Here is a 23,486-nt window from a genome sequence, read left to right as displayed (position 1 = left end):
TTATACAACCCACAACCTTTATTTTTAATGTGAATCCTAGGCCTTAAAGACACCCTTAATGGTGTCAAGAATGAGGTAAATCGGATATAAGAATGACAGGCTTACTCTCTCAACCAAAAAAAAAAAAAGAAAGGAAAAGAAAAAGAAAAGAAAAGAAAAAGAATAAGAAGAAAAAGAAAAATGATGGATTGCCAACTCTTAAAGTTAAAAATGACAAAAACTCCCCCATTCTTATAAAATTTATTTAACTGGAGCTCGTCATGCTTCTAATTTAATTTTAAGAAATACGCATATTTAGTTATCCTCCAAGACAACAAACTTAAATAGAGGCAAAGTATCATTTGAAGGGAAATCCCTTACTGACATTAAGGGGGTCAAAATTGTTTAATTAACTATAAAATATTTACTTTTAAATTTTCAATTCACTTGAGTAGCTCACTAAGAAATATAGTCAAACTAAATTGCCCTTGTTCATGTTCATGAACTCTCTAAAAAATATGGGTGTTTCAACAAATTGACCTACCTAAAGCCCCCACCAAATGAAAGAAGTATTCCATGTTTGGTTCAGGATGCGTCAGTTACTGAAATTCCCCTATTTGATCAAGTTCGCCACCCTTGGAAAGGGCAATCTGAATATTTTCAAATAATTTTTAATGAGGTAGGCAGATAAATAAAACTTTAAAAAAACCACATTTCAAATTGATGGTAAATAAGTTGTATTTTCACAAATGATGAGGGCAAGACGATTTAAGGAAATTGCATATCAAATCTCAGCCCTTTTAGGAAAAATTTAGAAATATGCATAACTAAACTTTTTTGGGTATTAAGTAGTATAAGAATCCAGTACAAGAAGGATAGTTCCAACCCTTTAGAAGGGAAGAAGTTTATATAAGGTGCCAATCTCCTGTTCTAAAAATAATGCGCACATTCTAATTGATCATCTCTACCTGTATGGAAATGAAAAAGGGTGTGGTTTCCATACGGTTGCAACTTTAAACTATCCACTTAAGGCATACCTCATAACATGTAATTTTGTTTTAAAAATTCTTAGGATTATCTGAAAAATTATTTTAATATTTAATTATGAAATCTTAAACTCCAAAATAGTTAAAATCAAGTAGATTTATAAACATATGAAAATCTTGAAAATAAACGGTCTAGATAATGTGTTTCAAGATGCATTATTTCTGGAACTAAAAAATCTATCTTTTTTTTCGTATTCATACATCTCAATGTCCAGATGATCAACTAGAGGGTCTTCAACTCTCTTTTTTTTTGATAGAATTAGAGGGTTTTCAACATTAAGACAACCCTTTCCAATGGATTTTTGAGGTGCGATGTAATTCTACATTTTAAGTTTACAACCTTATATAAACTTTTTTCCATGAAAAATAAATGAGTTCTAGTTCTAAAAATGATGCATATTATAATACACCAATTCGATCATTCTCATTATTCTCTAAGGTTAGGTATGCACTATGTGCACTAACTTTTAGCTTAAGTTTCGTAATAGGGGTGAAAATAGATAAATTTTAGAGAAAATTATATAAATATCCAATTTATTTTCTGTTATTACAAAAATACCTAAAACCATATTGTTGTATATATATATATATATATATATATATATCCATTTGTTGAACTTCATAACAATTTTTTAAAAAAAAGACGGAATCTACCCACTTTCAATTTTTCAAAAACCAAAATTATGAAAATTTCAATTTTTGAAAGAAAAACCGAAAATTTAATAATTTTTGGAATATAGGGTTTTTCACAAATTTTAATAATTTTCTTGTTCTTGGGAGGTTAAGGCCTCTTTTATTTATGGAGCGAGGCCGGTGCAGGTGTGATTTGATTAAAATACACCAGCTGGAAGATAATCGTCCCTTCCATCCTTGTTTGTGCAGCGGTTAGAGAGAGAGACTGGGCTACAGGGTAAAGAGAAAAAGAGACTGGGCAACAGGTTTGAGAGTGGATTTCGGTTAAAGAAGAGTGGGCAGGTAGAGAGAGCCTGCACAAATTAGATGGAGATTGGGTAGTTCGCACAAGGATGGAAAGGGCATATACATATTCATGAAATCATAACCGAAAAGAAGAGAAACAAAAATATCCTCTGTATAGTCTTGAAAAATCTTAATTCAAAGAAACGAAAAATCTGTTACAAGAAATACTTAAAGACACATACATATTAATGTAAGACATGAGAGCAACCTCAACATTATGACAACTTTCACTGCCTAGCACTGTACTCCATCGACCTCAATAAATCCAAGAAACTCCATATCTGCCTCTTGCAGGGAGGAGGCGATCGCATGATGAATCAAAGAAACTCGAATTATCCATTGTGTGAGAAAAAAAGCTAGGTTTTATATCCACTTTCTCAACAGCCACACCCATTCCTAAATTAAAGCCCAATTGAAACCCTTGCAATTATTTATACAAAGGATCCTATTCAATGAAAGCACCACATATTTTTGTAGTAAATAATAACCTTTTGAAAAAAGGGTTAAGGTCGTGGTGATAGCACACTCTCATACCTCAGATGCATGTTGTGCATTCACTCTAACTAATTGAAAAAATGGGTAGCCGTCTGATGTCCCCCATTGAATTATAAAAAAAACAAAAAAATAACACCCTTCCATTTAGGGGTGCCAATGAGTTAGGGTTTGAATTGGGTGGCTAAAAACTTTTAAGTAGTCCCAAGCCCAACTTTAATTGTTTAAGTGCTGACGTAGCATAGGCTTTTTCAGCTATGGCGTTTTTGAGCTGCCCACAAGAGCCAAAACCCAATTGACCATTATCAGTGGTAAAGCCCACCTCTAATCCAAATTCATTGGTTAATCAATTAAAAGACCATAGAATTAGAACTCAATTCACCATTACTTCCACAGCTAGACCCTTATTGAAGAACCCAAAACGATTCTATGACCACCTCAAAACACGAAACTAGAACTTGGAATCTGCCCAACTGCATAATTAAAGTCTATGACTTGTTTGTGCGAAAGGTTTGATCCCAAGCTCCTTACAAAAGATGCAATGACCAGTCCCAATAGGGAAACCCTAGTCGTTATCTGCCACCATGACCAAAAAGGCACGAGGAAAATATTGAGAGTTCCAAGTTGAAAGCTTGCCAAAGCTTGAACTAGGAAAACTTTCCGTCTTCATGAACAATTGTTTCATGCGAGCTGGACTGCATTTGTACAATATGAGTTCCAAAGGTATAAAGCATCCATCTTAAAGAGGATGCTTTATAGGTGGTCCATTTAAAAACAATTGTAACTAACGGTCCAAATGCTTTTTTAATATAATTATTGTTTCAAATTTTCAAAATTTATTTATTTCTTCATATTCATAATCTCCATGTTAATGATTTTATATTCTCTAAAAATTAGGATCAAATTATATTTAACAAATGCATTTATTGCCACACCCCCATTTGTGCATGTGAAAGCTTGGCCTCATGCTAACTGCATCCTATTTTCATTGAGAGCAAAAGCATGCGAAATTAGAGGGAGTTTGTTGACATAATATTTGGTTGTGCTTCCAGTTTCTCTATGTAGGATATTGTTTTTTTCTTACTTAAAAATCCAAGAGTAAATTATAGATACTGTTAAAATTCTGAATCCTCCAGAGAAATCTCTGTATATGGATTAATTGATCAAGAATATACAAAGTTCCATATAAATATACGGCTAATCAGCTATTGATAATGACTAACTAATCTAGTTTTATCAAGAGAGATATCTACTTCAAATACAAGATAAATTAAAATTAAAATGAAAAATTATCATTAACTATCCTCAACTATCTCTACACTCCCCCTCCAACTAAGGTTGGGTGAATATCATCAGTTTGTCAACGAGATAGTCATAGCGAACACGAGTTATTGCCTTGGTAGAGGTTTCTGCAAGTTGTTGTTGGGAGGTAATATGTGGAAGTGTAATTTCTCAGGCCAGAAATTTTTCATGAATGAAATGACAATCAACTTCTATATGCTTTGTGTGGTCATGAAACACTGGATTTGATGCAATACGTGTTACACTCATATTATCATCATACAATGGTGTAGGAGTTCGATGAAGAATATTGAGGTCTTGTAAAAGGCCCTTTAACCAAGTAAGTTCATTGCAAGCTGAGGACATTGCTCGGTATTCTGTTTCTGCAGAAGATTTAGACATTGTCTGTTGTTTCTTACATTTCCATGATATGACAGAATCTTCATGAAAAATATACTACTCAGTGGTTGAGCGTCTAGTATCGGGGCATCCTGCCCAATCCACATCAGCATTGGCTTGTAACTGAAGAGGAGTTAGAAGAGAAAAATAAACATCTATGGTATGGACACTCGAGAGGTGGATGCGACGGGATCAACAACAAATCGGCTAACGACCTGTACTACATGAGATATATCTAGACGAGTCATAGTGAGATAAAGTAGACTCCCAACCAGTTGTATATAAAGAGTGGAATCCGAAAGTTTTTCTCCATCATCCTTTCTATATTTTACATTCACCTCCATTGGTGTATCCACTCATTTATTATCAGATAAGTCGGCCAGTTTGATCAAGTCTTTGATGTACTTTTTGTGGTTAACTATGTATCCATTAGGGGAATAATGAATCTCCAGCCCAAGAAAATAAGTCAACGGACCCAAATCTTTCATTTTGAATGAGTGACTGAGAAGCTCTTTAAAGTGTCTAATATTATCAAGGTTATCTCCAATGATGAAAATATCATCAACATATAGGAGAATAATTGTTATTCCTGAAGAACAATGATGAGAAAATAGTCATGAGCACTTTGCTTCAACCCAGCATTCAGAACAACCTATCGAAATCGTTCAAACCAAGCCCTTGGAGCTTGTTTTAAACTATACAAAGATTTTTTCAAATGATATACCATAGATTTATCATTGCAATAACTAGGAGGATGTGGCATATATGCTATCTCTTTCAAATGTCCATGGAGAAATGTATTTTTCACATCCATTTGAGATATAGTCCACCGACGAATAGCTGAGAAGGCAATTACAGTTCATACAACAGTCATTTTAGCAATATGAGTGAATGTTTCATTATAGTCTATGTCATACTCTTATTTGTAACCTTGAGCAATTAATCATGCTTTGTATCTCTCGATCCTTCCATCAGATTTAATCTTCATAGAAAAGACCTATTTACTTCCAATAATAGATGTGTGAGGAGGATACGGTACAAGATCGCAGGTGTCATTTTCCAACAAGGTACTGATTTATGCATCCATTGCCTCTTTCCAACATGGCATAGTCAAGGCTTGTTGATAGGAGGAAAGAATATCCAATGAATCTAAAGTAACAAAGAATGATCTAGGGAGTAAACAGAGATCTAGGTTTTTAGAAGGAACATCAATAGTATCAAGAGAAGTAAACAAAGCTTTAGGCTGTAGTGAAAAATCAAAATCATCAAGAAAGAAGCCATATCGATTAGATGGTTGAGGTATACGTGAAAAATTTCGTAACTAGGTAGATCAATCAATAGAATTAGGAAAAGAATCACTTACAGATAAGGCGGAGGTTTGACCTTGCTCTGGTTGGTGAGATGGAGTAAGCATGGATTGGTTTTGTTGGCCTTGCTGTTGAGGTGCTAAAATGTGTGATGGTTTATCAGTGTAGAAATCTGGAAAGAAATGAGCAGAGAGCCCTGATGATTTTGCAATTGAAAAGTAATGAAAGATGATTTCCTAAAAGATGACATTGTGGGAAGTACGTATATGACGAGCTGTTAGATCATAACATAGAAACCCTGTTGGTCGGGACAATAACCTACCAAAACACAAGTGATTGCTTGAACAAAAAAATTTGTTCATTCATGTTGAGGAAGATGAACGAAACATACACACCAAAAAACATGCAAGAGAGAATAATCTGGATGAACATGAAATAATGAATAATATGGAGATTGTTTATGCAAAACCAAGGATGTGAGGCAATTTATGAGATAAACAGTTGTTGATGCAGCTTCAACCCAAAAACTATGAGGAATACGGGAGTTATGCATAAGGGTCCTCACTACTTCTAATATATGGCAGTTTTTCTTTTCAGCTATACCATTCTATTGTGGATTATATGGACAAAGTTTTCTATGATTGAATACCCTGTGTTTTCAAAAAATCTTGAAAATTATTTGATAAGTATTTCCCCCCAGATTCTGAGCGTAAGATTTTTACTTTGGTATTAAACTGAGTTGCAATCATGGAAAAAAATGTTTTAAAATGGGAGAACATGTCTGATTTATGGTGCATAAAGTATATCTAGGTATATCGTGTGCAATCATCAATGAACAAAACAAAATACTTACATCTCATTCTGGATAAAGTTGGCGTAGGACCCTACACATCACTATGAATAAGATGAAAATGTGCAGTTGTTTTATCTACTCGAGTCGGAAAAGACAAATTGATGGTTTTATTCAAATAACAACCAATACAAGATTTATTGATAGAATTTAAATCAAGTGCTTTATTTGGCAATGAACCAGAACGAAACAAAGTATCTAATTTATTTGCATATGGATGACCAAGTCTCTGATGCCACATATGTCATTATTTATTGGAAACAGAAAAATCAGAATTCGATGGAGAAAATAAAGAAGCATAATGGTTTAGTTTCTCCAACCCCAAGGCAAACAAACGACCAATTTTACGCCCCTTCCCTTTTACTCTACCAGTGCGTGAGTCCTATATTACACTACTATCACGAGAAAATTGAACATTGTAACCATCATCAACTAGCTGGCCCACAAAGATTACATTAACAGTTAATTTAGGAACGAAGAGGAAATTACGTAAATAAAAAGGCATACCACAGGAGATCAAAAGTGAGAGATTATCAGTACCAATAATATTCGTTTTCTCCCCATTAGTAGTGAGAATCTAACTATTACCTTGGTATGGTTTAGTAGATGTTAGACTTGTGTGTAATCTAGTCATATGATTGGAGGCACCAGAGTCAATAAACCAAAAGGGATTTACACTAGGGGATAGGTGAAAGATCATACCAGACAATCCCATAGTAGCGAAAGCAAAAGAGATAGTCGTAGATACAAAGTTTTGTACCAACTGTTGAATACCATCAGATGTTTGGGACATTGTCGTATTTGAGCCATGAATAGTACTGGATGGAGGGGTCTTTACCTTTAGTCCCTTATCATTAGCCGCTTGGTATGCCCAGTAAAAAAGTTTTCGTGTATCTAATGCCCGGTTGCCTTGGCGAGAACAATCTCGACATTCTGAGATAATATGCCTAGTATGTTTACAATAAGTACAAAAAATTTTCTTCTTACAATGAGATGTTATATGATCATACTGTTTATACTCACAACATTACAACAAATATGGTTCCTTTTGTGATGGTGTTCCTCTAGCTCGTTGAGCTACAAGTACAAACTCTTTCATTCTTTCCCTCGATGGTGGCTTGTGTTGTAATTTTTGTCTCCTCACGAAGTAATTCACCGAAAATGGCATCCATAATGGCTAATGTTTCGCAACTCAAAATATTGGCTCGAACAATCTCATAGTCTAGGCGCAACTTCATCAAAAACCGCATCACCTTCCTATCACCATTTATCTCCATTAAGCTCTTAATACAACAAGCACTAGTGATAGCCTTCAAGTTTACAAATTCATATTCTATCTATAAGTTCATGAAACCATCATAATATTTCTGAATGGTTTTCTCCCCTTGGCTATAAGAAAATATATTTGAAAGTGTCTAGCAAGATTTGATTGCTGATATACTTTTTCCAAATATTCCCATATTTCTTTTGCAGTGTAGAAGCCTCTCATTGGCCTTCCAATATCCAGATCAACAAAGTCAAGAATCCATGAGATAATTTTTGCATTGTTGATCTTCCATTGTTGGGTATATTTAGTATTGGGGGTAGCCGGTTCAGGTTCAATGCCATCAACATACCTCCACAAAACTTTCTCTTTAACAAAACATTGAAAATAGAATTGTCAATCGTGATAGTTTTTGTCATCAAGTTTTATAGCCAATACATTTCATTTTTTCAGAAACCATGTGTAAATTGTATTAGAACTATTAGAACTCGTAGACGTAATCAAGAGTTTTAATATAATATGGTTCTCAAACGTTTTGAGGTAATATGGTCCCTATGGACCACCTCTTCATCCCTACCCTTTTTTTTTTCCAAAATGCAACGTTTAAGAGAAGAGATATCAACTCCTCTTCTTTGTTTCTCTCTCTTAACTCCTTCTGTCTTCAACCAACGAACCTGTCTTCCTCTTCTCTCTGTTTCTCTCTCTAAACCTTCTTTGCTTGCACATGTTTCAACCAAACCCTGCATCCAAGATTCAACCATCCAACTGCATGAAAAAAACATGGTGCATCGTGGTTTTAAGAAATTAAGGCTTCATGTGAAACCCTTATGGGTGATAGCAATCACCAGTAGAATCCAGAAAGAAAGGAAATTAGGGCCTCAAAACGAAGTTTTCCGACAGACAAACGAAGTTTCCCGGCAGTGCGGTTTTGGGATCCTCAAACTGTTTTCTGGCAAAAATCAAGCACTACTGGTCCACACACACACACACAGAGAGAGAGAGAGAGAGAGAGAGAGAGAGAGAGAGAGGCGCAAAAGGCCCTCGTAATTAGACACCACCGCGACTGTGCATCTCCTTCACCAAAAGCTCATCATTGAATATCAGGTCTCTATTATCTCACCAGGAATCTCAAGAGCATCTTTTGGGCATTCAAAAACTGAGCTTAATATGAGGGAAACATATAGTATGGGGGTTAGGTTTTATGTCAAGAAAGATATGATGTAATACAATGTCCTTCACCTGCAAAAAGAAGCTTGTGCAACCCCCAAGAAACCCTTGTAACCTTCGCACAAGAGCTGCAGCTGCTAAAGAGAACGCCGTAGATTTAAGGATTAAGCCAAGAGGAAGACCAATATCTGATACCATGTTAAAATTCTAATCCTCCAGAAAAATCTCTGTATATATGGATTAATTGATCAAGAATATACAAAGTCCCCGTATAAATATACAGCTAATCAGCTATTGTTAATGCCTGACTAATCTAGTCATATCAAGAGAGATATCTACCTCAAATACAAGATAAATTAAAATTAAAATGAAAAACTATCATTAATTATCCTCAACTATCTCTACAGATACCCCCAAATTAAACATTCTGGACATTCTACCCCCAATACTTTTGGTATCACGCCATGACCCTATTACTGTATTTTCGTGCTTTTATCCCCAGTCAAAAAGTCATTATTTTCAAGACAAAACTACCAATTTTCAACTTTACTCAAACCATTAAATCTATCTCTTTTTACTTGCTCTCTCTCTTTATACACCCATTTTTCTCTCTCTACCTGCCCCTCTCTCTACATGGATTTAGGCATGTGGATAGAGGTTGGGGAGCTAACAAAGATGGTGAAGGAACATAGAGCAATGAGAGAGAGTGGTTGTTGTAGTTGGATTCATGTAAAGAACATGGTTCAATGGTTTTTTTATAGGGGATGAGAAGGACAAAGAGAGATGAAACTTATTAGAGGCCTGGAGAGTTATATGAGCATTTGAGATCTTGTGATTATATGCTAGAAACCAAGTTTGTAATGGATGGTTTGGAGTAGGAGGACTTCATCAGTAAGAGGTGTGAAAGTTAGATTATGTGATAAAACACAGTGCATATATATTTAAAAAGTTTATTTTCTTACACCAGCAAGATCACTTACGAAGTATAATTACAAATAGATCACTCTTGGAATAAATAAACAAAACGGTTCTCACTTGCTACCAGTTAAATGCAACTATTTTATTCAACAAATAAAAACATATTACTTTATGAAAGAGAAAAAGCACAACAAAGAAACAAGAAAAAACAAGTCAAGTTGTCAAAGATTACCTCAATCGGGCTTAGTACATCCCCACCCTAAGTCTCTACTTTCTAATGGTGCTCGGGATCAATGATCGGTCTCTTGATTCTACTATCTATGAAAAACCCCTTTCAAAGGTATATGGATCTTGATCTAGAACCAAATTGCTAAGGCCTCAATGCCTAATCTTCCTTAAGCCCCCTTGGCTTGATCTTAGAGAGATGAGAAAGTGAAATATCTCCTAAATAGGGCGTGGCCCCCTTTCTACCATTCTTATGAGAGAGAGATAAACAAATCAAGCTAGAAAGAGAGAGAATTTTCGAAGGGGGGCATGCTCCCCTTTCAAGTTGCTAGAGAGAGAAAAAACCCTTGCTTGGGGCGTGGGCCCCTAGAAAAAAAATGGGAGAGCTTAAAGAGAGCTCTTAGAGAAAAAAGAGAGGATATGATAAGTGTAGATAATTACAAAAGGGGGAGCCTCTATTTATAGATTTTCTATGCCTTAGGGTTTTTCATCTTTAGTGAGATCAAATCTAGACAATTGATCTAAAGAAACTTGTGGGATGAAAGATGTGAGCTATTCATTCCTTAGATCCATCATCAAGATTCAAAAAAAGTACTAAAACCTTATAATCTCTATTTCTTAAACCTATCCCCATCAAATATTTAAAAATATTACTCATATTTTCTCTTTTATGAATATTTATTTTTTATTTATTCAATCAAAATATTTTGATTCACAAGACATGCTAAATTTCATTATATTGATTCCTAATATATGAAGGTTTCATACAAAAATAGAAAAGCAACAAGCATGGAGGCTCTCTCACAATATTTAATAAGCAAGCCCCCAATGGGTGGAACTTGCCACCCTAGGTGGCCCCTCATGTGCCCCATCCAATCTTCCATTGTGATTTAAAAGGGCTCATATGTCACATAATGAGCCTCATATATTTTAATAAATATTTTAAATGGATTTTTAAAATGAAATGGAATTTATTTCTTTTTTATTAGTTTAATCTTATTTTATAAATCCAAATGATAAAAATAAAATATCAAGAGAATCACAAAAATTCAAATAATTATTCTAATTCATATAACATAAAATTAATTAATTTTGATGGGAATCGGATCCGTATAGGTTTTTGAATTATCAATATATTGGAGCACTCCACATTAAACTATGGACCACGATCCACACTGGCTTTCTCAAACTGAACTAGTGATTCCCATGACCCACAATCTACTGCATGAGTTCATGATTAAAACACCAAAGTCAGCCAATAGGCTAGGGGGACGTAATCTCAGTATATGAATTGTAGGTTCTCCCCTAGAGACAAATCCATGGTCGTCTAGACCATGATGCAACTATGGCTCTAAGGTGCATAGGGATAATCTCTCGCATATGTACACGTTTCACCCTCAATGGCTGATTGTTATCTTGATACGGCTATCTATATACATGCCGTGTGATGGTGTTATCATGAAGTTTAAGCCCTATCTATAAAGGCCAATCATCACATACAAGGACCACATAGCCCCTTGACTCACTCATTCAAGCAAACTTTGACCTCATCGAGGGCTGACCCACTGAACCCTCATCGATTTTGACTTTATGCCTAGGTACCATGTGTTTTCCAACTCGAATGGCTTATCACGTCGATCCTAATCCGAGTATCGACAAATAGCATTTTCTAGTGTGGTTTTCAAGATGACCACACTCCCGCTGAGTTTATGTTTCATTATATAAAATGCTTTATACAAGCTCTTATAAGGCCTTTAATGACCACATAAACTTAACATCTCTCACTTGACCTTTGAAGACCTTACAATATCTAAACCCAACATCTTCCACTTGGCTTTTAAAAGCCTTACAATCTCTCTTCCTCACATTCTCATCCTCCCAATTATTATATCTCACTCAAGCATTTTTCACTTATTCTCTCTTATTAATCATGGGTTTTGCCATCAATCTTTTCACACATGATTTATGAAAGCAGCGTCTCTTTTTTTTTGCTACTTGGATCTCATCTCAAACGTGGTCGTAGTTCATGTTTCATATCACATCAAGAATCATGGACCTGTTATCGTAGAAGATCATCACATACTCTCATCGCATGGGATCGTATATTCAGGGGCTCAAATGAGTTCTTCAATCAAGTTGTTCCCTTCTATAGCCATACAACCAACGCCATACATCCGGATTCTATAGGTGAACAACATTATAGTATGTTATTCTAGCTGGCCTGTTAAACACAAGCAGGTGCTCTCACTGGAATATTGAGTCTATCTGGATCTTTCATGATAGAGTATATGTATATCTGAATATCCAAGCAGCTAAAAGGAATCGTGGGATTGTAGCAGGTCTCACTCAATTATAACACATATAACATATACATTCTCAACATTCTTATGCTTATTTCATGAGGTAGTATAACAAGTTCTATACAACATAATAATAATAAATAATTCAATGCCCATTGGTTTCAAAATATACAAAAACCTTCCTAAACCAGGTTCAACCACACTAGTCTTATTAATAGTAAACCCATACAAACATAGTTATCTACTCCACACTGCATATGTCAATGAAGCCTACCAAGATGGCCTTCCTATGACATTTCCTATAGTTCACGATCCTAGGTAATCAAGGATTCTAAAGAATTCAAAACAAGTATATTTCAGTATTAGCCTCTCGGTAGTAATGGCAGATTTTAACAGTTATATTTTAAAAAATATCCCATATCTCATAAAAAAGCATAGTCAGCCTCTATGGAGCATTAGCCTCGTCTTTACTCCAAGCTATAATATTGGTTGAATTCCCTTCTATAATCTTCGCTCCCTCAAATATTGACAAGAGTTTAATGCTTTCCAAAAAGCCTTTAGCTTCAGCTTCATTAAATGTAATAATACTACAAGGGCCAGAATATTAACAAATAGTATACCCCATATGGTGTCTTATCAATCCCACCAAAACCAGTTGTGCTTGGGTTTCTAAAAGAGCTTACATCAAAATTCAGCTGCATGCATTAGCAGGTGGAGGTGTACAAACAACATTCATTCGATTTGATTTAGGAGAAGATAAGGTAGCCACAACCCTAGGATTCACAAGGATTTAGATTTTTGGGATGAATTTAACATCTTTATTTATAAAAAACCAATATGCAACTAGTGCCAAGATATTGGATTTAAGCATCGAAGTATAAGTGCTCAAACCTTCGAATACCCATTTGTTTCTTTCTTTGCATGCACCCCAAAGAATACTGATCCAGATTGATCTTCACAATATTAAGCCCATCTTTGAAATACTAAGAGTATCATTCGTGTAGAAGCTGATTATTACTTTCTGGTATATGTATTGATAGGTTTAGCCACTGACGAGCCCCAACATGGCATTTGTTGCCTGCCTAAAGACACATTATTTTTGTTTTTCCAATATATGCATGGCACTCCCAAAATAACAATGTCCATAGTTAGGTACTTGAAAGTGTTCAATTGCATGAACCGGCCTCGGAACCTAGCAATGGGCTGGGTCCAAGTAATTGGTTCTAATGGAGTAGGTCCCAACTGGGCTAAAAAAGGTTAAAAGAAAATTTAAAAACATGGCAAAAAATCCTAAAAATTATGAAAAGGATGTTTAAAGTTTAATTAAACAACATTCATTCAAATGAGATGAAAAAAGTAGTGAAAAAATGGATTTTGAAGAATCAGTGCAAAGCTCCATGGGCGCTAAGTGTGGTTGATGCTAACTGGCAATATAAACTCTTCGATCGTGCTTGGTCTCTTACCCACATTTATCATCAGGCTAACATGTTGCCCAATATACTTGCCAAGAAAGCTACAACTTTCTCCGATGCCACTGTTTGGTGTTCTAGACCGTTAGATTTTCTTTCTCTTGTATTACTTCATGATGTGGCACAACTTCCCTATTACAGGGCTGTAAAATTATTAGTTGTATTTTCCTTATATTATTAATGAAAATCAAATAAGAGGCCTTCTCCCCCATTGACTTACCAAAAACAAAATTCAATTTGTGCGCAACGGTCTTCTAGAAATAAAATGAAAAAGATAAAAATAAAATAAAAATAAGAATTTATTGTCAAAATACTTCCCAATTTTTTCCAAAACAACAGAAAATATTTAAAAAATAAAAAAGTATATAATGAGACCATTTACCTGTGGTATAAAGTGGTCAATCTTGACCATTGGATGTGAAATTGGGTGGCTGCATTTATTTCATTGACCATGCTCAAAGTTCAAAAACAAATTTCTCGAACTTTGTGATGAAGTGACATCATATGGTTGTAGATAAATGTGACCTCCTTCCACGTCAAAAAAACATAAAAATAAAAATAAATATGACCTCCCAATCCCAAAAAATATTACAAACAAATTTCTTCTTTCATTGAATATTTTATAATTTGTTTGAAATTTGTTTTTAACTTAACGTGGTTAAACCAGTTGACCACAGTAACTAGTCAAAACCGGCCAAGGCCATAGGCTGGTTCATAGTAACCCGCTGCGTCTCGAGGGAGCACGCACCATCAATCCATCCATTTTGGTGACCACGGCGTTGTTCATTTTCTTATTCCTACTTTTATGTATTTTTCTGCTTCCTACTTTTATGTATTTTTCTTTACGACTTTGGACACTTGCCTTATTGACTTCTTCACAAAATGGGAACATTCAATTTGTTATTGATTACAAATGTAACGCCCGTCCTTTGTTTGTACGCTCTTCTCGTATCGATATGTTATTTTATGGAAAATGTTAAAATAAGGCGAAGTTATTTTTTATTTTTTTTTGGGAAAAGTTTATATAGAGCTGAGGCTCCTCTAAACAATCACATTCGAGCCTAACTCAAAAATTTCACTAGACAAGATTGTTTTGATGCCCAAATATCTTCAAATTGATCATCTCGACGTCAAGATGCGTGGACATGAGAAAAAATTTCATTTCAACTTTTGGAAATAGTGTATTTTGTAATGCTTTTTTAACCATCAATTTTCAAGATTTTCATAGATATGTCGATCTATACCATTTTTGAAGCTTTAAATTTATAAATAAATATGAAAATATATTTTAAGGCTATCACAAAGATTTCTAGTGTTTAAACCATATTTCTCGACAGTATTTGAAGGTAGGCTCTAATTTGATTGTTTAGAGCCTAGGCTCTATACAAACTGCACCATTTTTTAATTTTTAGTTTCCTGACAATGTTATAAAACTTTTATCAAAGAAGAGCTAGAACAACATCAAATCACATGGTAGGTATTAAAGCATTAATATTAATGGTGATGGCAAGCACTTGGGCTGGTTAATTGGGACTCAAATATGTGATGTCTACCCTCAACGCTGAAACACTTGAGCCTAGACCATGAAGCCTAGGGGCTTTGATTTTGTCTATTTCCTTATTGGGCTTACATTAATCATTGATGTCAAAATTTATTTTGATAGAATAAAAAGTTACAGAGTATTTCAAAAGTTTTTGAGAGAACTTTTGAGTGATTGGATCAAATTGATCGGATTTCAAACTCATCAAACCTAATCTTAATTGAATTAAAGCCTTATCAAATTTAAATATGAGTCTACGAATTCCAATTTTAAAAAGAATATTTTTTAGGAATTCCTGTAAAAGCCTGTATAAACCTCTCTAAACCTCTTTAAAACATAACCTAAAAACCTTTGGAGCACTCCACTTTCTACTGTGGACTACAGTTCACACTTGCTTTCTCAAACTGACCCAATGTTGCCTAAGACCTACAGTTAATACAGGGGTTTATTAGTGTGTCACCAAAGTCTAGCCAATATATAAAAGGTCATAATCCCAGTCTATAGATTTCGGGTTCTCCCTTAAAGACTTATCAAGGTTACCTAGACCTGTTGTAATCCTTAGCTTAGGGGTAATCTCTCGTATATGCCCAAGCTTCACCTTGAAAGGTAATTTGCTTTCCTAAAAATGACTATCATATGTGTATGCCGTGTGATGGTACATAGATGAGGCTTTGGTCCATGTCGCTGAAGGCCTCCAACATGTGCAATGGCCACACAGTCTCTCGGCTCACTCATCCGGACATACCTGACCCCATCAAGAGATGCCCCATTATAACCCATATAAGTTTATTCTCTATGCCAGGTAACATGAGTTTTTCCAAACCGACTAGCCTAGCTCGTCAAGCTCAATAAGTATCAGTAAATATCGTTTGTTTAATATAATCCACACAGGACCATGCTTCCATTGAGTTATGTTCCATTATATCAATAAGTTTAATTACAATCACTCATAAGTCCTTTAATAGCCACATATTCCCAACAAAACGTATTTTTGACACTATAACCTTCAATAAAGAAAAGGGTACAATGACTATTTCCCAGTGGCTCAAGAGGCCCACAAACATCCATACGCCCAAGCTGGGGAGGCTTCGATTCATCACATGAATTTCTACATTTCTATCTTTCCTGATGTTTCGTTACTATAATACACATTTCATATATACCATCGGGTTGCTTTCCATATTTTCCTTTGACAACAACAACAAGCCACTAATAATAAAATGGCCAAAATCGTAAGTGCCATAGTCATGAATCATTGCTCGAAATAGAACCGAGGGCTCAAGTAATTTCAAATTTTTACTTAGAATATTCAAGGGTAACATTCTATCTTCGACATAATCAATTTGGCATTCAAATTCTTCATTTGGTCCTTGAAAGAAGGGCTACCTTCTTTGTGACAATATTATAAGATTTCTTCAATAGTTGCCCAAAATGCAAAATACTAGAATTCATTTTGGTGCATATCACACATTAGAAATAGATTGATGAGTAAAATTTTTCATTGGAATTAAAAGTTTACTATTGCCCTTTTCTTTCATCTCTTACATAGATCTCCGAAATGCTGCATACCCTTGAATTGATTCAATCAATCCCAAGAACAACTCTTTTATGTGATTGCTTTCAAATCAAGTGTTTATTTGATTTAGATTGGTATTATTTTAGGCTAATAGTAAAGTTGGTTCTTATTTTTTGGGTTCTTTTTTAACAAAATATCGTTTTTAAACACATTATTTAGAGACCAATATCTAAAATCAAAATTTCAATTGTTACATTTTTTGTAATTAAGCATTGGATTTTCCATACTTTGAGGGATGACATAGCCCTAGAAAAATATATTTTCCTTGTCCTCTTTGAACTTGTGAGTTTTGGTCTCTTTGATTTTCATTGTTGAGGTTGCTTGTTTCTCATTATCTTATATTCTCTTTCAATTCATGTGGCTTCCTTGAGCTCTTCCTCTACGAAGTGTATCTCCTAATTTTTTCAATATAAATTTGGTTGAATGCCAATTTTAGTGACTTTAGATCTTTTTTTAATTGTCTTTCCTTATGAGCTTGGAAGGATCCAATTTTCATTCGATTCTTCAATGGCTACAACAACATGCTTATTCTTAGGATCAATTGTTTGTAGCATTTTCTCCATCGTGCAAATATCTTCCTATTTTCCATATTTCTTCTCCATTAGTTTACTAAAATCAGGGGCCATCATTTGGTATGACGGTAAAAGGCTCGGGTAGCCAGTACAAGAGCACGGGTTCGAGTCCTGAGAGTGGCCACTTTGTGTATAAGCCAAATATTAGGACCGTGTCCAGTCCACACCTCCCGAGACCCTGCTTAGGCGGGACCAGCACTGGGTTACGGCCTTTTTAATTCACCAAAATCAGGATTCTTGATAAGTATTTCGAAATTCTCTCGAATTTGTTCATAAGTAATGCATGAAGTTCGGATCTCAACAATTTAATGTGGCTCACTTTATTGACTCCCTTAAATGAATCTTAAAGGTTCTCTCACTCTTGGTTTGAATTTGTATTGGAAGCCACTTTCTCAAAAGTGGTTTCACTCACCTATGACTTGGTAGATATAGAAGAGAGCTTTCCTATCCAATTTCATATCTCCATTACCAAAATCTTTTGGTTTTGATCCAAAGTGGATTCTTCTTTAGGAGTTGTCAATTTTTCATACCCCTCTTGACTACATCCAACATCTTGAGATCCCAACAATATTTTCATTTGAGTACACCAATTCTCATAGATGTTGCCTGATACCAGCTTTTGAAAAGTGGAATAAAGAGGGCTCTGCTCAATTTTACAAAAATGCAATTTTAGGCTCTAAATATGAACACAATTAGTTTGAATTTCATTTTTTGCATTAGATAAATAAAGTACATGGTTATATTATGTTGGGCACGTTTTTGCGCACCCTCTCTCCAAATATCCATTATGAGTCTCTATCTCTCTTTCTCAACATAGATTCTGAACTACTTATTGCCAAATACTTAAGAAAGGAAAAAGTTTATATAAGGTGTCAACCTTATACTGTACAATTAAGGTGCACTTAAAAACCCACTAGAAAAGGTCGTTTTTATGCTGGAAAACCCTAAAATCAATCAGATCGACTCGAGATTCATAGATATGAGAAAGGGAATTTCCGGTGCAAAACATAATTCATCTTCTAATGCTTTATCTGGACTGTCCATTTTCAAGATTTTCAAGTGTTTATAGATCTGTCAGATCGTCACCATTTTCGAAACTTTAAATTACATAATTGGGTGCAACCATATATTTTCATATCATTGCAAGGCTTTGCGGCACCAACACTATATTTTCAGCATAATTTTGAGGTGCACCTTACATCAAAGGTATAAGGTTGACACCTTATACAAACCTCACCCCTTTAGAAAATACTCATCAAATTAAAATGTGGATGCGTTGCATTCTTTGGACTCTACAAATCTCATTCCTTTAACTCCTCACCTAGGTACTCTACTTTTTTGCAGTCCACATTCTCGGTTTCTGAAATCCTCACCTTGGGACTCCACGCCAATTGATATTTATACTTTCTAATACATTCTTTCATATTTTCCAAGTACCTAAACTTCCCTTGTTCAAATGCAGGCAAAGTTTCAATGAGCTCCTCTTCATAGGATTGTGAATGATGTTTGTTAATCCTCTAGAACATATATTTTTGCTCCAAGAAACCATTAACTCCACTTAGGGTTTTCCATTATCTTTACTTCAACAATCTCCCCATGTGTCTCTCTTTCATCCCACCCAATGAATCCTCCTCTCCTCTCTCGTCACCATCTATGAAATCCTTCCTCTCATTATGGATAGGTAATATCCTTACGATTTGTGTTTTTACATCTAGCCTCCCCCCACAACATAGAATAAAGCTCATAGATCACCATAACTATCCCCACAATGCTGCAAAATCAAATACATGTCATCATCACCATCTGTCATCATCATCATCATCTGTCTCTCTCTGACTCACGATTACCTTCCGACATAAATGTTTAGTTGAAGAAGAATGGGCTCCATGACAGCAACGATTACTGTGCATAAAGGGCTGAATGCAGATGCAAAGATGGGACCGTTCTTCTTGATGCTCTAATTTTGAATGAAGAATGTCAAAGCAGAGCACATGGCACCCTGGTGAAGTAATTGAAGAGTTTTTGCAATGAAAAGCCACTTGTTCCAAAACCCAACTCAATTTCCACTCTTTCATTTTCAAATTCAAATAGCGATGCGCGAAAAATAATCTTGTGAATTCTTACAATGTAAGCATAAGTGAAGAGCTGGAATTTGAGTTCCAGTCTCCAAGCATCAGGCATGTCAATTATAACAGCAACAATGCTAGTCTAAATGTTACCCACAAACGGAATCATCGCTGTCAAGGACAGCGGAGCTGGGTAATCCTTGAAAGTCCATGTCTGAATCAGAAGACGGAAAAGTTGAGTTGTAGGAAAAACAATCAGAGTCAAAGAAAGATGAAACTAAATAAATGACCTCCAACTGGATAGATCAACCATGCCGAATAACCGACGTCACTTAGTAGAAGAAAAATAGGTCCCAAAGTCCAATTGCTGGTTGATACAACAGTGGAATTAGTACTTAAGACATCACAGAGAAATTTTGAACTTTTGAGGTATTTAAAGAAGTCAATGGAAGGGTCTTTCATGAATCGCAAAACCACAGCACCTCCAAGGCACACAACAGTTCCCAATATCCTAGCTCTATCCTTTATGCTCCTTACATTTATCCTATTTATTTAGCAAGAAGGAAAAATAGTTAAAATGTCTTTTAACAATTGAATGAGGATAAAATCCTAAAACTTTTTAATCTCCTTAGATATTAAATCATGCAATTTTTTATTTTTTTTTAGCAAGAGAAGGTATTACCTTAGGGAGAAGGCCAATATAAGTGTAATTTCGGGTATAAGGTCACTTATTGTTGAGGCAAAAGTGGAAGAAGTGTAGTCAAGCCCGATGAAGTAAAGTATCAGACAAATGGGGATACTGTAAATTAATGCACAATCCAATTAGTCACAAACAGTTTGGTGAAAATTGTAAGGAGAAACACCATATTTGCCATAAAAATTTGCAAATCCTCAAAGATGTCACTTTTTGTTTTTACATGTTTTCCAATAATTCAACACTTTTAAGCATTTCCCTCCCTGCCTTAAAACAGTTTTAAAAAAGTGCCATTATGACAGATTCATAAAATGTAGGAGCCAGTTTTGTAGAGTTTAAAATGGAGGTGACAAATTTTAAATTTAGAAAAAATTGTCAAAATACCCCTAAGAGATAAACTATTAAACAAATTTACCCTTTTTGGAACTATTCAAACTCAAGGTCATGTGTTATTTTATAGGTATTTTGAAATAAAAAAATATATATATATAACATATTAAACTGTTAGTCTCTTATAGATAATTTGATAAATTTTCCGTTAGATTTAACCGATGAATGTCCAAGAGCTCAATGGAGTCCATACGCAAATAGGGCGATCGTGAATATGTGACGCAATGTTTTGAAGCGAAGTGGAGGCCTTCTGTTCCGATCAAACCAACACAAACTGCTTGAAGATAGAGGATAAAAGTGAGAGAGAGAGAGAATGACTGGAGCTATAAGGATGCATTCAGAGAGAGAGAGGGAGAGATGTATGGAGCAGAAATCTTATGAGTGATTTGTGTATGGCCCCTAAAAAAGTTGGGAAAATATGAAATGCTCCGATTATTCTGCGTATTATAAAAAAAGTCGGTCAATGTGCGTTTTTTTTTCAAAAATGCCCTTCGGTATCCTTGGACCAACTTTATTTTATTATTTTCATTATTTCTTTAGTAGGGCAGTGCCCCGAGTTCTAGGGACACTTCTCAAGCGGTTTGAGGTTCAAATCCTCAAAGCACACTGAACCAAGGGCCTCTCGAGCAATCCAAAGTTACCATCCTTGGACCGCTTGGGCACCACTGCTCACAAATTCACGAGAGAGCGGTTCGAGGTTCAAACTCTTGAACCAATGTTTTTTCAAATAATAACAAGTGGTCTGATCTTAGACCGTAGTTTTTTTTCAAACTATCTGAGAAATTCTGTTCAAGATCCCAATCGTGGGACCGTAGATTTTTTCCAAACTACATGGGAAGATCGGTCTGAGGTCCCAATCCTTGAATTGTAGTTTTTTTCAAACTAAAAGAGAAGATTGATCCGAGGTCCCAATCCTTAGGCTGTTGTTTTTCTAACTAAATGAGAAGATCGGTAAGAGGATTTGAACCTCAGACTGCTTGGGCAGTGCCTCTAAAAAGTTGGGGCACTGCCCAACTAAAAAAATAACACACACACAAAAAAATTGGATATCGTCAGACTTAAGGGTATTTTTTTTTTTTTTTTTAAGAAAAAGTGCATCGACCGACCTTTGTAATATCCCGGTATAATCGGAGCCTCTCGTAATAGGGCCCATACGTAAAATCATTCTTTGCAAAATGATTCAATGTGTGTTTATATAGAGCCTAGGCCTACTTCAAAATTTTTGCTAGAAGAGGTTGTTTTGATGCCCAAATATCCTCCAATTGATCATCTCGATATCAAGATGCATGGACTTGAGAAAAAAATGGATTTCAAGTTTTGGAAATAGTGCATCTTGTAACGCATTTTTGGACCGTCAAATTTTAAGTTATTCAACTTTTCATAGATCTGATCGATCTGCACTATTTTTTAAGCTTTAAATTTTATAATTAAATATAAAAATATATTTTTAAGAGGAGTCAAAGATTTCCAGTATTGAAACCACATTCTCAATACTATTTGAATGTGGGCTCTGATTTGATTGTTTATAGCCTCGGCACTATACAAACCACACTCTTACTTTAATAACATTTATTTGATTTTGGAAGGTCATACAAAGAGTATATATATATATATATATATATATATGAAAAAAATTTGGGATTAGCCCACTAGCTCATATGAACATAAGAGCCCAACGGTCCAAATTGAATCTAGGCCGATCTGACGGTCACGACCTCATTTCGTGTTTGAATTTTAATTTTTTTTTTCTACAAATCCAAATCACTTGAAATTTTATGTGTGTGTTCTTCTCATCAAGGCGCACCTAATAAAAATATAAAAGAAATTGTTTGTGAAAAAAGACCAAAATACCCCTAAAATTTTGGGGGTATTTTGATCAATGTATTTTATGTAAAATATTTTTTTGATATTTTTTAAAGATTCAAATATTTGTTATGAACACACTCCTAAAATTTCAAGTGATTTTAATTTTTAATAAAAAAATTAAAATTCAAACACTACTGAATATATGTGATTGTCAGATCGGTCAAGAGTCAATATGAACCGTTAGGCTCATATGTTGATAAGAACTAATGGGCTAATCCCAGCTTTTTTCTATATATATAATGTACAATTTGTCATAAGTGTCCATCGCCAACTTTGAATGCATCAGTAAGAACCATTCTGCCCAAAGCAAAATATATATTTGATCACACCAGTAAGAACCATTCTGAATGTTGCGGTCAAAGTTGGAGAGAATATGAAGGTCGTGGAAAAAAAAAGTCAGCACGAGGTCGAACGTGATTTTAGTTATCTGCCAAATTCCACCCTCCCCGGGGGAGTCAGCTACTCGGGTTAAGCCTTTGTCGAGCCCGAGTGGTCCCGAGTTTAAAGTCAAACTTGAGGTTTTTAAAAAAAATTAGAGAAAATTACGTACGGATCATAAAAAAGTTTCGAAAATACAATACGCTTTGTATATACCCCAAAATTACAACTAAGATCAATCAACGCAACTTTTTTTACAAAATTATCCCTTGGTCCAAGAATGTCATCCTCAAACTGTATTTTAAATTTTTTTTGTTTTAATTTTCATTGGCAGGGTAGTGCCCTAAGGTTTGGGGGTACTCCCTGGCGGTCTAAGGTTCAAATCCTTGGACTACTCTTTCTTTTTTTTGAGAAAAATAGCAATTCGAGGATGTCATCTTTGGACCGCTCTTTATTTTTTATTATTTGAGAAAAAGAGCACCATCTTCGAACCGCTCTTTATTATTTATTTTTGAGAAAAATAGCGGTCCGTGGATGGCCTCATCGGATTACTCTTTATTTCTTATTTTTTGATAAATAGCGGTCCGATGATGCAATTCTCATACCGCTCTTTCTTTTTTATTTTTTGAGACAAACAATGGTCTGAGGATGCAGACCTCGGACTGCTCTTTCTTTTTTATTTTTTGAGAAAAATAGCAATCCAATGATGCCATCCTCGAACTACTTTAT

Source organism: Amborella trichopoda, chromosome 10 (genome assembly GCF_054954075.1).
Source record: "Amborella trichopoda isolate Santa Cruz 75 chromosome 10, AtrichopodaSantaCruz75HAP2 v2.0, whole genome shotgun sequence".
In the NCBI taxonomy this organism is placed as follows: domain Eukaryota; kingdom Viridiplantae; phylum Streptophyta; class Magnoliopsida; order Amborellales; family Amborellaceae; genus Amborella; species Amborella trichopoda.
This window is presented reverse-complemented; position numbering follows the sequence as displayed.